This window comes from Gnatocerus cornutus, chromosome 8, assembly GCF_029298725.1.
Source record: "Gnatocerus cornutus isolate USDA-ARS CGAHR chromosome 8, icGnaCorn1.1, whole genome shotgun sequence".
NCBI lineage: Eukaryota > Metazoa > Arthropoda > Insecta > Coleoptera > Tenebrionidae > Gnatocerus > Gnatocerus cornutus.
Window position 1 is genome coordinate 791,299 of NC_142240.1, and position 11,043 is coordinate 802,341.

The following is an 11,043-nucleotide window of genomic DNA, read 5'->3' on the forward strand; positions in this document are numbered from 1 at the left end:
TGCAATATGCTTTTGTATCTGCAGGAAAACCACTTGCGGCTTCAATATCAACCTTAAGATCAACAGTATTTGATTTCAACGATTGGTGCCTTTGGGAACAGTCAATGACGAACAAAGCTCGATTCTTAAAAGCTACATAATCTAACAAAGGTTGTTTGGGATGTGTAATATCATTTTTAAATCTACTCAAAAATTGTGAATAATTATAATGTGCATCAACAAATTTATTTTTTTCAAAGTTGAGCCTCATGCGTTCTGTAGGGTAATATTCTCCATTTAGCATAATACGTATATCTGATACATTTATATTCCCAAAATATTGCGGATCTTTTTTGATAGTATTTCTGATCCCCGTTTGAAATGCAATAATTACAAATCGAGGTGTTTCTACACTTGTACTTGTTTTCACACCCCAAATTTCTTTTGTAGCACCAACAGTCAGCTGGGGCAATTCATGATAATCCCATTTTCTGAACGATATAAACATTGGCTCATCTGTTTTTATTGATTTTAACAAATTTAATTTCAGGACATCATTAGGTGTAATAATGTCCACTTTTAGTGAGATATTTTCAATGTTTAATTCCCCTGCTATCGTAGGATCTTTTACATTAGTTGTATGCATACAATCATCATCGTTCTTGTTCCTTACAAGACGTATAGTTTGTTTTCCAAAAGATGTTACTTGATGATCATTGAAAACACCAAACAGATGTTTTAGCGGAACACGTAGAATGAATGATCCATCAGTATTTACTATAGGATTTTGTGGAAAATTCCATCCTGCAATATCCAGGTGCTTTGAATCGTTGGGGTTATAACAGAGATAACCTCTGATTGTACTCACAATACCAGGATCACGTACGGTCTCAATTTCTTTACCATTTAATTCATATGTGACAGAATCAAATAGAAATGCACCAACATTATTTACAAGAGATACACTTCCTTCTCCACTTTTTTTCTTGACACTACCTTCAATAATCAAGGCGGCATCGTACATTAAGGTCCATATGTCCGATTGATTTATTGAAATTTCAATGATGTCATTATTATTAAAAGTTTTCACATAAGGATAATATGTTCGAGTCTCAATCTTCTTAATGTTTTCATCAAATTGCGGTTTTCGATGAAAGTCGAACGTTTGGCTTAATGACATTATAACCTAACGATTTAAGAAACAATATATTCGCTGGAGTTAAACCCTTTGTCTTCGATGGTTGTCTTTTACAGACTGACTGTTGAACAACTGACTTCGAACTTTTATAAGGACTTCGACTTGGATTGATAAACACCAAACCCATTATGACAGTTTCTTTAGTTCTAAACGCACAATTACTTCTTCTTTACGAAAATTGACAGGTTTGAAATCTTGGTTAAGTATGCTTAGTGTTATGTTTGGAATTTCTCGCTTATTAATTATGGGTAGATATACAAGATTCCTTGGTACTTCGTCTATTGCAAATCCTGGATTGACTTGCACAGCAAATTCGTAAATAGTATGAGAAAGCCTATGATTATGAAAAGCTCCTGTCGTTATATTACAATTAATTTGAATAGTTCTGACTTTTACTATGTCGACAGGTAGATCAGATTCGTGATGTTGATGTGGTGGTAGTGTACGTTTCGAAAACCCTAATATTCTACCAATACTATCCTCCTGTGTAAAATCGATTGCGTAATGTTCGCTTTTAATTTCACACTTAAGCGTATTGTGATTGGGTTTTAGTGAAAAATATTGGTTGTAGTCTTCTTTCTTCACAGAGTTTGGAATTATTTTTTGGATCAAGTATGATTCAATGTCGGAAATTTCATAAGATCCTGTTGGTATTGTTATTACTTTTGAATCTTTCTCCTCAGAGTAATAGAATTTATTTTCGCCTGGTTCAATATTTGGAATACTATTGTATGAATGAAACCCAATTAACGCTAAACCGTAATCGCAATCTGAATCAAGTTCTATAGGATTTGGGAAATCGATGGATAGCACGTGATTGTTACTTTTTAAAGAGAAGATGGTTGACATTATTCACATACAACATCTAAGATGTAACTGATTTATTTTATATATTTTACATATTTTTATACAAAAATTTCAAACATAAATGACCACAATTTACTTGATTGTAGTTTTGATATCGATCATTGTTGTAAAAAATTTCAACACTATTACCCAAATAACGTACAAGTTCTTGAGGCGGCTTTAGTGCCCCAAAACTATCAAAATAGGTAACATTGTTGTTCTTTTTTATGTAGGCCACCCAATGAGTTCCTGGATTTTTCTTGGTATCCAAATTGACTATTGCGCATTCATTTTTATTTGGTTTATTTAATAATGTGTCACGCATAAAAACTCCTCTGAAATATGGTATTTTTAACATTTTTGCGCATTTTCTTATATCGATGTCGTAGAGGGCTCTGTTGGGTAGCTCTATAGGTAGTTTTTTGAGACCTGCTGTTTTTTCAAAAACAATCCGTATCCACCTCTATCATTCTTCTTCAAATAAAGACCAGATCCTTTTTTACCAATTTCTTCCATTGCTTTATTATGCCGACCTTGTTCATCTAATTTCTTTTTCGCATTCTTTGCATCAATCACTGTTTTTGCCACAGCACTAGCTCCCCCTATTAGTGAACCAAGACTTCCCAGTCCTGCCAATATAGGTAAAAGAGGTAAAATTCCTCCTTGCTTCGGTTCAAACGGTATTATTCTAGGAACACGTATGTTCTTACGACCTCCCGCTTTTCTCACAGCTATACGACCTGTTTGGAGTGCCATCACTGCAGCTCTTCTCAATGCTGTTTTATTAGATAAATCTACATTTTCATTCCTTAGATCCTTTCTTATGTGGTCTACAATACCACGATTAAATGAAATAGTAGGATGATGACGATGAGTCTTTTTTCGAAGACCCATTCCGAGCTTTCTTTTCGTTTTCATGGCTGTTGTTGCAAGCCAAGCTGCTGCTTTCTCTCCTAAACCGGCGTCTTTCGATTTAACCCTCTCCCAAGCCCGATTTTCTAAAATCCAATCTGCTTTGTGTCGCTCGTCTAAAGATTGATTTTTGGAATAGCTAATGTCGTGTTCTTTGCATGCAGCATCCAACTTATTTATACCAGAATCACCTTTCCGTAATCTTTTCTCCAGTTTTGTGCCAGGACCACAGTAGCTTTTTTATTGAAAAATGAATAAAATCTTATAGAATATGTAAAGACTTACTTGTAGCCGGGTATGTGTAGTTCTAAAGGTAGTTTATTAATTAGAGAATTTACTACACCACGTCCACCTTTACGTTCGGGGACTAACATAACAATGAATACTTCGAATAAGTCTAGTGATATTTATAGAAGAGGGAGGGAATAAAGGCACATCATTTTAATTACAAGTTTTATTTATATACTTTTGAACAAGATTGGGTGGTAAAAATATTTCCAGGTCCTTAATAAATCCATGTAGTCCTTGGTCGAACAAAGATTGACACAACCTCGCCACATCAATTTGCTTATCGATGAATTGTTGACAAATTTCCATACCATTGCGATATTGCTTCTTCCATGATTTAATTAATGCATCTTCTTCTGTGAAGTCCACATCGTACACCTCAGCATGTAGGAGATCATAGTAAGCATCACGAAATTCGGAATGGATACGTTTGACGGCGGAATTAAGATCTGTTGCTTTCACCCATTTGTCTTGACTGTACATTTGCCACATCCTACTACTCCAACTTGAAATGTAGGAATGAATGGTGATTTTCAATGTTGTAGGCTCTCATTTGTTTCCACTAAAAGTGATTTGTAGTGACCGTGTGGTAAAGTATCAGTGGAATCATTTAATAAAAATCTTTTATCATCAAAGTTGCTTAAACCAATTTTGTGCTGTTCGATACTGTAAACTTTGTGTGCAAATGATCGTATTGTACGTTGAGTCACCTCTTTAACCATGTTATTTTTTAAACAGTCTAGGTAGTCTTGAAAAGTGATTTTATTTTTGACAACACTAAATTTAACACCTTTTGATTTTTTGATACATTTTCCCCCTTTAACTCTGTACGCGTACATTTTAGATCTAAGTCCAATAAAATGACTCATCACATTGCTATTTAGCTCATCTTTCATCACTCCAGGGACCTTTTTGTTTACAAGAGGTATTGACCATTGATTGTTTAAAGGGTAATCACTTGTATCGAACATTTTAATATTTGCCTTAATTAAATCATGATAGATATCATCACATTGAAGTTCGTAAATAAGGCTGTCGGTGTCAGTATATAAAAGTTTGCAATTATTTTCATTAAACTTCTTTAACATGAATTCATAATGAAAATCATAGACACATACTTTAGAAATATCTAAAATAGACATACCAATGTACAATGGTTTATTGAATATAAGTTCTGTTTTTGCAAGCTCGATCGCGATAAGATTTTCATTAAAAATTGTACGATTTTGAAATCTGGGGCTGGATATTAAATTTTTTGCTCCGTATCTCCCTTCCCATTGTGATACCAATTTTACAATTCGATGTTTTCGGATATTTTCCATGGTTTTTCCAAACACTGCATTATTTGCCAATTTATAATTATTTTTTTCAAAAGTACTTTTGGCTTGTGCACGTAAATTTGTGTTTAGTTCGATATACGGTTTTAGCCATGGAGCTTGTTTGAAACTTAAAATTTTATGAATCTTTTTAACCACTAAACCATTATGTATCGCTTGTTTTAAATTCTGATAATGAAGAATGTAATTAGTTTTTTTATGTAGGGTGGTCATTAATTTAGAGATTTTTGAATTTGCTGGTTTTCGGTGTTCAGCACAAAAAGGTAAGTCTTTGTGCCGATCATGTATATGTTGCGGGTAGTCAAGATCGACTTCTAAAATGTAACCTGTGTTGGACTCGTTGGAAATATTTGTAACATCAAAATCAGTAACATCGTCTAACCATTTAAATTCTCTATAGGGTAAATATTGCTGCATGGCCCACCCGTAAAGATTGTTGACATCCAAATACATTAGATATTTATTTGGTTTAGATGGATCATAATCGTCACCTAAATATTTATTATTTGCTTCTGAGTATCGATTGCAGCATTGATTTATGCCACCGCGAATACCTCTTTCCACAAATAATAACATATCAATATCTTTAAGAATTTCGAGTTTACATCCAGTGTATTTTAGCATACAATCCCATGTATAACCGGGTAAAGTGTAGTACCATGCGGGGTCCAAACCATACGTTTTATGCATTACTCGACGGAAATTTTCGAAAACATCGGCCAATAGTAAAATGTCAATTTTCATATACAAATCCAAGTATTCGCCCAAGTTGTTAATTTTGAATTGGGTCCAAACGTTTTGACCATGTTGATAATTTTCTTCGGAAATGTGCGAATCATTTAGTTTACTATAAAATTTTTCGATCGGTGGTAGACATGTTTCTGTTAATTTTTCAATTGAGTCGAGATAGTCGTATGGAAATACACCTTTGCGGGTGAGTAATTTGAAGGAATCCTTATCTAAGTCTTTAAATTCGCGTTTTAAATGTTGTAATTCATCTGCTTCTAAAGTCGATACTAATTCATCCAAGGATGCATTCATAAATCTGAGAGAATCAATGAACCTAAATTTTATATCAGTATTTTCATCTTTCAGCGTGAATGCAATGTACTTTTCTAGATTGATTGGCAAAAGTGTGATTTTTCCTAATTTTGAAATATCTTCAATGAGGAAATGACTATCATATCCCGATAAATTGTGGAAAACAATGGGAACCATAAATCGCTTTTTATAATTTAAATTACATATTGAATGAGCAAATCCTCTAAATATCGATGTAAAATGATCATGATCTCTTACAATGTTTTTTTGTTGTCTATCTTCTTCGGTAAAACATTTCCCACATATGTGACATAAAACAGCTGATTTAAAACTTGGACTTGAACCCATAGGTTTAGCTTCGATTATTTTTTCAGAGACATTTCTTGCAATTTGTTTAAGCTTATTTGTAAACCACACAGCAACATTCTCACCACGATAAAAGTCATAAAAGGACAGACTATCATCATAGTTACATTTTAGAAATAGTCCAACACTGCACGCTTTATGTTGTTGATACTTGAAGGTTTTGGATGTATTTTCACAAGTTTTTTCGATAGGTTGAAGCACAGACTCGAAATCGCAGTATAAAATAAATGGTAATGTCTGTTGATTGATATAATTTTGAAATTCTACATAATCATATTTTGGAAATGAAATTTTACTAAAATTTAATTTTTCACATTGCTCCGAATGCTCTTTAAAAGTATCCTCCTTCTTGAAATAATTAAGGCAACGATCACATAAATAGACTTTATGATTATTTTTGTTTAATTGATTTGAAACAAGTCGAGACAAGTTTTTAATCCAACAATAATGATACTTTATTTCGGTGTTATCCACATCGGCATTATCTGGAGCCTCATAATCATTTAATTTTGGAAAATAAACGTTTTGGACTTGGAGCAAATTTACATGTTTTTCTAATTTTTTTTCTGTTAGTCTTACTGGAGCTACAGTATAATACGATGCTTTTGATTTAGTTTGATTTAATTCCAAAACGTACACGTTAATTGAAACATTATTTAATTTTTCAAATTTAGAAATTTGATTAATACTGACAGGAAATTCGATTCCCTTCATATTTAATTTTGATGACCAATGCGGATACGAATTAATCTTATCAGCATTAATGTTTGTGGGGAATAAGGCTGAGATGACGCTCCAAGAAAAGCACTCGTTATCATTATAATTTTTGACATTAACACAAGCGTGTTTATTAGCAATTTGTTGTGGAAGTCTGATGAAAGATGAACCATTCCCAATTTCACATTTATTTATATTGATTTCCAACGAAATAATTTTATGTAATGCCCAACCCGAATCACGAAGTTGAAAGTTTTCCAGTTTACTTAAAATTTTATCACTTATGTAATTTTGAAACCAATCTTTAATATTTCGCCCTTGATCCAACAGTCCATTCCTGGTGTTAAACGATTTTTCTTCAATAATTTCACTATCATCGTTTGGATTGTTTTTAATAAATTCACCATGAAAACATGCGTTAATTTTAAGCAAAGTAAATTTTTTAAGCAATTTTTTAATGCGAGAATTAAAAACCGAAAATGCATCATTTAAAAACTGAACAATATCAATGTGACTTAAATTAAAAATTATTCCAGTTTGAACGCGTGACTTAAAAGCAGTTTTCAATTCTTCCCACTGAACCCTCTTTTGATGATTTATCTTCAATCCTCGACCACTGATACCATTATTTGAACACAAACGTTTAAGTATGACGTGAAAATGTTTTAATTTAATTAAATTGGAATTAAGCTTGAGTCGAGCACCAACACTCAATTTCAAGCTTTTAATAGTTTTCGAATAAAGTTTAAAACAACTTTTAATTTGGTGGACCAAATATAAAGCACTTTGATGATCAAATTTTGTTGTCAAATTATCCAAATGCGTTTTAGTAGCCTGAACGATGTCGTTACTTACCACGATCACTTCATCAGCTTTGGAAGTCATGATAGGCCTAAGATAAAGTACAAATTCAGTACCAGATTTAGAAGCAAAAATTTATTCTTACCTTTTATTATCACTCTCACTACAACACAATTATTTGTCTTATCGACTTAAGTTGATCACTCGTATAAACGGTGGAAAATGTTGAGCTGATTACTGTTCTATTAGCACCTTGACAGCAGCAGCACAATCAATGGTCTGAGCTGATCACTTTGTTCGTTATATAGACGGTGGGAAACATATGGTCTTATCAATGTTTGCGGTTTTTCCGAGAAACACGGAAATCAGACTGGATGATTACACCCAAACAACGAATTATTTTGCATTTTTCCGAGAAATTGCAATATTTTTTTTCCGAGAAATTCCAAAATTTTTTTCCGAGGACCGCACTCAAAACTTTTTGAAATTTTTGCTCACTCTAGCGCCCTCTATGATTGTCACCCCAAACCGTCAACGCCATCTTGATCTGACACAACTGTCAAATTCAAAATTTCCGCCATTCCATAATGACATCTGTCAAAATTCCACCGCCATCTGTCAAATTTTTAAATTTCCCGCCGTTTAGCCGCGCACGCGCAAATTGAACTGTTTATCGGCTCGCGGCGCCTCCAACCGGCTACACATTTCAATTTCCCGCCACCAGCTGTCAAATTCGCACCGCCATGTGTCAAATTTTTAAATCACCCGCCACCTGATTGGCAGATGACCAGCAATACGCCGGAAGAGCCGCCGACACCATCTGTGCGCCTGATTGGTAGATGACCAGCAATACATCACCGGACGGGCGCTCGAGATTACGACTTCCGCTGCAGAACCGGCTTTGTATCACTACTGAACACTGACAATATGAAACGACTAAGTGATCTACAAAAAAAGTGAAGGTAAATCACTACAGTCGGACTTCGCCGTTCGCGGATTTAACCCTCGCTGATTAGATTTTACGCGGTGTACATTAAGCTTTAACAATATGAAATTATTTTCAGCCAACCTTTTACAATTTGGAACTTGTACGTTCCAACTACCAGATGCCAGCAACAAACAGTAAAATCAAACCATAAAACAATAAACTTTATTTTGTCACTTCTCCCCTACATCTAATAAATTCAGCTCTTTTAATTTTTTTATAAACAAAACTGCCTACTTCACTAGTTCTCACAAATATAGTTTAAAGTGTGAGTAATAAATTAGGTGATTAATGTCTAGCTGGTTGTTTTGTTCTGTATTTTCGTCTAATCGTCACGTGTATTGATAAAATGTCTCGACGTCGTCGAAATCGTCCAGGTCGACGTGAACGCTTATTTAAAAAAATGGAAAGCGCCAATTTTGAAATACAACGGCCGCCGACTCCAAGGTGTCTATTGATAACAGAAAACCTGAAGCTGATTTTAAAAATTCGTTTGAAAAAGAAGCAGTTGTTGCAATTAAAATTGCTTTTGCTTTTTGGTTCTGACCCGGAATGGTAAATATGTTTATTATATTGTATCATTCTTTTAAACGCTTTTTAATTTTTCAGAACGCTACTTCCTCAACTAATTTTTAAATGTATTTAAGTTTTTCAAATGTTCTACATATTTCAATTTTTAATGTTAAAATAAAATATTTTTTTCTAATTTCTTGATTCTAATTTTCTACACATTATTAATTTATTACACCAGTTCATTTATTAAATTAATTTATTAAATTATATTGTATAAAATTGGCAAAGGTGGGGCCCAAATTCAGTGACTGATAAATAAAAACGTCTTATCTCATTTTAAAAAAATCTGTACCAAAAAAAAATTATAAATTCAAATCATTTTTTAAAAAATCGTCCATCACAACAATTAAAAAAAAATTAAAAACCGTGTTGTAAAATCTGTTTTGTTGTTATAACGCTAAATTTTGGTAGAACACAACCACAAAAAAGTATAAAACAATAAACAATTCTCCTTCAAAGAAATGACGTCATCACAAAATAAGATTAGCTTCTCGTTATAAAATCTTGACCACTAGATGGTGTGTAACGACCATCTTGAAACATAGGTGGCGCTAGCGTTTTTTTTGTGGCGCCCACTGGTGTTCAAGTCGTTCGTTTGGTTACAAAAATTAGCATTGGGTTGTTTCTCTGTTATTTTTATACTCAATGCACATACTGTTAAATAACTGTTAATAAACCTGTTAATGTGAATTAATGTTGCAACCACATGCTTGCAACACCCAGATTTTCCAGCTTTGCAGCTGCAGGTACAATTCCAATTTGAATCTTCATCAAATTTGATAGTTGCTTCATGGGGAGGTGCAGTCAACCCTGCAGTCTGAAGGCACAAACTCTTCACTGCAAGTGGCTCTCCAGGGTGTACCCCACAAAGAATGATAAAGCCTGCCTTGAAGACTGCTTCACCCTCCTTCATTGGCCTTACACCACCAAAATACTCTAGGATATCGGTGATATCTATCTCAAAATGCGACATAGTTTACTGAAATAGTAACACCAAAAACAATTCTTACATTAACATAGTCTCAAAACCTAAAATTGCCCACTAAGATTCACAATTCTCTGGATTCACTATAGAGATGGTTTGGCGCCAAAAAAATAAGTTTACAGCATTTTTACGCTTTAACCGTATGTTTTTCTTATAAATATACTTACGTTAAAAGACCTAAGATATTAATTTGTTAATGACACTATTAAAAATAGTCTATAAACACAAATTTCACATTACGGTAGCTAAAAACCAAGCACAAAACAACACACACCGATTTGTTGTTCACCGCTCGGTCGTTTTGCACGAATGTCGATAGATGTCGCACCCTTCGCCAATTTCGCCAATGCACGCTGTGATGTCAAATTTTCGGAAACATCAATTTTCACACGTCTCTACTGCCACCATAGTACCAATTAACAAAAACTAAATTTCAATAGTCATTAGTGCAGGATTTATGTGCCCGCTGCATGATATTGCCGTCGTAGGCATTTTTGCCACTTCCCGTTTCTGAGCGTGCGCGTCGGGAACCCGAGAAACGAGGTTACGGCTCTTCTTGAAGTTTCGATAATGGCGACCGTTGCATTTGTGATAGAACATTTAACTTAACCAAATTATAGGAGTGTACCGGGTGTTGTGCATATCGGTTTAGTGAAATTTACATTGTGTATCGACGCAGATTCTACATGACCTGTAAGTACAACTTGTAGCTATGGGATCTTACGAATGTTTTTTATTTATATTACGTACAATGAATTCTCTTTGCACATTTGCAACATCCACGAGTTCCAAAATTGGCCACAGGCTGTTTATTTTGACCGGTTAACAGGACTACCAAAGCATTTGTTATGTCGTAAATGTCCACCCAAGGTCACAAATTTTTAAGTTTTTATCGTTTAACTCGTTTCTGTTGCAAATGTTGCAATGGCAGTGCTGTTTTGAACCTACGATCGTGTAAGTTCTGTCATTGTAATGCGTCGCAATTAAATTTGTTTGTTACCGTTTTTAAACAGCA

General features: G+C 34.0%; 1 long non-coding RNA gene across 1 annotated transcript; it reads right to left on the reverse strand.

Moving 5' to 3' along the window:
- Positions 1–3,590: 3,590 nt before the first annotated feature.
- Positions 3,591–7,785, reverse strand: LOC148169318 (uncharacterized). The gene is made up of 3 exons (XR_015770627.1): positions 7,631–7,785; positions 7,540–7,576; positions 3,591–3,785 (listed from the first exon to the last, which is right to left on the reverse strand). It is a non-coding gene; the product is annotated as an uncharacterized LOC148169318 (long non-coding RNA).
- Positions 7,786–11,043: the final 3,258 nt, after the last annotated feature.